Below are 4,331 nucleotides of genomic sequence, written 5' to 3' on the forward strand. Positions count from 1 at the left end.
AACTTAACATAACTTAAATAACATAAAATACATTTAAAAAAAATCTTGAACCAAGACGTGGAGGTCCAAGTAGAGTAGGAAGTTGAAGATTCGGAGTAAGGGAGTCTGCGGTTCTGGTTCCCTTGCGGGCAGATATGGTGGAGCGTCTGCATGGGCGCTGGTGGGGCAGGCCGCGGGGATCTCGGAGGCAGACTTACCGGGCTGATGGCAATACATCGTGGCCGGTCCTGCCTCCAGTGTCTCCTGCGGGTTCCGTTCCGGCATCCATGCTAGCGCGATCACGGTTGGGCGTCCGCGTGCACTCCCGAGGGGTTATTCGCAAAGGAATGCGCATCTTATGCGCTATGTCGGCCACTGGCAGGTAAAGCATCTGTGCACAAATTCAAAGTTGATTAAGGTGCTAATGAGTAGGATCATCGCATGACCTATGAGGTTCTGACAAGCAGCACTTTGTGATTGGCCAGCAGGTGTTTAAATGGTGATCTTCCCTTTCTGATCAGTGCTCACTGTTGTCTCTACAACCTGGGAGTATGCTGGTTCAGAGTCACTAAGTTTGTTCCATGCATCACCTGAACCACCACGCCCACCTCCTCCTCCTGTCCGACTTCCGCCTCCTGGTTCAAGATTATTATGTCTTATATTGGCAGAGTAGAGATATATACCGGGCACACCTACCCATTGTTGCACTCCAGCGCAGTTTGTGCATTTTCTTTGCCATTTCCCAATGTTTTGGGGTCTCCTGGATGCAAGCAGAGATCTGCTATGCTAAACACACGTTCTTCCATGCCCACCCACAGTGGGGTCTTTCCCCTAAACATATGAGTTTCAGAACAGCCTGCTGTTATTTCCTCCTGGATGTGCTGAAGTTGGTGTTGCGCTGACGCGACATGACGTGAAAAAAAATAAAAAATCCTCATCCTGCAACACCACGTCCGCTTCCTCCTTGACTGGGACCTCCGCCTCCAGGCTCAAGATTATTATGTCTTATATTGACAGAGTAGAGAAGTATACCGGCCGCACCCAGCCATTGTTATACTGCAGAGCAGTTGCCAACTCCCCCCCCCCCCCCCTTGTAGGAGATATTAAACTGAGAAGAAAAGATACTACAGGTGATCCCAGCAATTGTATTATCTGCAGCTGTCTCACTTGTCCCAGCCTAGACCAGGTGAAAGAAGCGAGCTTTCCTGCAAAGTTGTTTGCAGGCCTCCGAGTCCGGCGAACACAGTCACATACATCGGCGAACTGCAGTAGAGTAGGTCAATGCATGGAGTGGACAGAGCAAGCTCTTTTTCACTCTTCCCGTCCGAAAAAAACATTAGATATATGGTCGCCAGATAGAGGACATAGGAGATATTAAACTGAGAAGAAAAGATACTACAGGTGATAACACCATAAAAGCCGAGAACAGATAACCTGAAAAGGGTTCGCCGACGTTCGCCGAAGCAGAAAACTTCTCAAGGCATTAGCCTCCAGGCCCCAGCCCCATTTCATGACGCATGTTTCTCTGACAAAACAGGGAGATCATCCCTATGCCACTCTGCCCCCACCAAAATGCGCCCCTTCAGGTTACTTATCTGCATAACATCACCCGCCTGGTGCACACCTTTTCCTCACACGTACATCCTGTTGCCAAAGCGTGCCATCTGTCCCAGGACAGCCTCTCTACCCCTCTCCCCAGCTATTGTTATACTCCAGCTCACTTTGTGCCTTCTCTTTGCCATTTCCAAATGTTTTGGGGCCTACAGTAACCCAAAAAAATGAAAAATAAATTTTTTAATTGAGAACATCCCTTTTGCATCCGTCTAACTGATGTAGGAGAAGAAAGTCTTCTGTGGAGTCTGTCAATTTTTTAAAATTTAGAACACCCTTTTGGCATAGATAGGGGACGTATGAGATCTTAAACTGAGACGGAATTTTACCCAGTTTTAACCCAGGACATGCAAGCACCAAACTGTCATGCCGTGGCCCATAGCAACGGACACATGGACAAAAACAAACAAACAGAAACAGTGTTGGCTTCCTCCTCCCCCTCTTCCACCTACAAAAAATAAAAGAGGATGACGTCAATGTGCATTCCGTATTTTGAGAAACAGAACAGCTGGCCCCTAATAGAACAGTCCTATCCTTGGCGGATAATGCAGACAATAATAGGACATGTTCTATTTTTTTGCAGAACGGAAATACGGACAAATGGAAACAGAATGCACCTTCCATCTTTTTTGCGGACCCATTGAAATGAATGGTTCCGAATACAGTCCGCAAAAAAAAGGAACAGACATGTGCATGAGGCCTAACTGTATTATAGATGTATGACATTGTTAAAGGGGTTTTCTCACTACTGCAAGTGGCATTTATCATGTAGAGAAAGTTAATACAAGGCACTTACTAATGTATTGTGATTGTCCAAATTGCCTCCTTTGCTGACTGGATTCATTTTTCAATCACATTATACACTGCTCGTTTCAATGGTTACGACCACCCTGCAATCCAGCAATGGCCATGCTTGCACACGACAGAAAAATGTGCTGCACTATGGGCCCTCCCACAGACCAAGCCACCAGACAGACGTGCGCTTTTTCCTATATTGTGCAAGCACGGCCACCACTGCTGGATTACTGGGTGGTCGTAACCATGGAAATGAGCAGTGTATAATGGGATGGAAAAATGAATCCAGCCAGCAAAGGAAGCAATACAGTAGTGCCTTGTATTAACTTTATGTCTTTTAGAAATGCCATTTGCTGAAGTTAGATAACACCTTTAATCCCTTAGTGACGAAGCCTGTTTGGGCCTTAAAGGGCTTCTGTCACTCCACTAAACTCATTTTTTTTTTTGTCTCCTTAAAATCCTTATGCTGCGATTTCTCAATATATAGGGCTATTACTCAGTTTGGTTCAGTAGTTATATAAAAAAAACTGGTGGACCCGATCGGGGCATAATTTGAACTTCTCTCTCCTCTCCTGAGGAGAGAGACCTTACTGAGAGCAGCGGCTGGCTTTCAGTCTGCACATGGGCCGGGCCGCCGCCGCCGCCATCTTTCTTGAGGGTAAGGGGGCGTGGGGGGTGAGGATCGGGACCCAGCTTAGGGCCAGAAGCGCTGGGGGACCAGATCGCTGCACCGGAGACTTTCTCCCTCCTCTTTTACATGAGCTCCGCTGCCAGCATTTATTGTGATCGCCGTGATAAAGTGTATCATGGCGATCACGTGATCAGAGACCACTTGTCACGGTCTCTGATCACTGCCCCGAGCCCTCAGCTACCTCCGGCAGCTGCGGGCACTGAGCTACAGCACTAGATTTTATCGCTAACTTGGGCTGAAGTGCCGCTGTAAAAAGGCGCTCCAGCCCAAGGCCCCTTACTGGCCGCCGTAAAAACACGTATGGGTGGTCACTAAGGGGTTAATGTTTGTGTTTACACCTGCAGTTGTATTGTATCATTTTCTATAGAGGTGTTCTCTAGTTGTTTTTTTTTAAACTTTGTAAAATACTAGTAAAAATTATGTGATCCCAAAAAATCCCATCACCTAATGAACAAGAGGTTGTTCCTTCATCTGCAGCACATTGACCAAGGGGCAATTATAGAGAACAAGTTAACAAATGATCATCAGATTATTAGCCTGAAACTTAGCCCATGTAAAAGGGACTTTAGGATACAGTATATTGCAGAAACCTGTACTGTTATTGCACAACGAAAACCAAATCTAAAGCAATTTGGGATGTACTAAAAAGAATGAAGAAAAGGAATAAAGAAAAAGAATGAACATTTTCAAGTTTGAAAAATATAAAAAGAGAGATAAAGTTTCCTGTGCTTGGTGGACATGAAATGAACAGGATACCTGAATGCGTGTTCATTCCCCAAAAACACACCATATTGAAAAAAGTATATATACTATAGGAGCTTTCATGACATTCCATTATGAATCCATGGGCGTCCGCATGGGGGGGCAAGTGCCCCCCCCTAGAAATCGTGGCACAGGAAGATGAACGCTTCCATAGGAAGATGAAGTGCTCATCTCCATAGTTATCTGTATCGCGTCCTTAGCCCATATTTTTTTGTGTGTACAATACTGGTGGCTACTGGCACATAATGGGGGTGTCTGGCTACTGGCACATAATGGGGGTCTCTGGCTACTGGCGCATAATGGGGGTCTCTGGCTACTGGCACATAATGGGCGTCTCTGGCTCCTGGCACATAATTGGGGTCTCTGGCTACTGGCACATAATAGGGGGGCTGTCATTGCTGGCACATAATGGGGGGCTGTCATTACTGGCACATAATGGGGGGCTGTCATAACTGTCACATAATGGGGGCTGTCATTACTGGCACATAATGGG

The 4,331-nt window shown here is 46.3% G+C and overlaps 1 non-coding gene across 1 annotated transcript; it reads right to left on the minus strand.

Moving 5' to 3' along the window:
- Positions 1–1,224: 1,224 nt before the first annotated feature.
- On the minus strand, positions 1,225–1,410 carry LOC122933579. Its single transcript, XR_006388518.1, has one exon. It is a non-coding gene; the product is annotated as a U2 spliceosomal RNA (small nuclear RNA).
- Between the last annotated feature and the right edge of the window lie 2,921 nt (positions 1,411–4,331).

This window comes from Bufo gargarizans, chromosome 3 (assembly GCF_014858855.1).
Source record: "Bufo gargarizans isolate SCDJY-AF-19 chromosome 3, ASM1485885v1, whole genome shotgun sequence".
Lineage (NCBI taxonomy): Eukaryota > Metazoa > Chordata > Amphibia > Anura > Bufonidae > Bufo > Bufo gargarizans.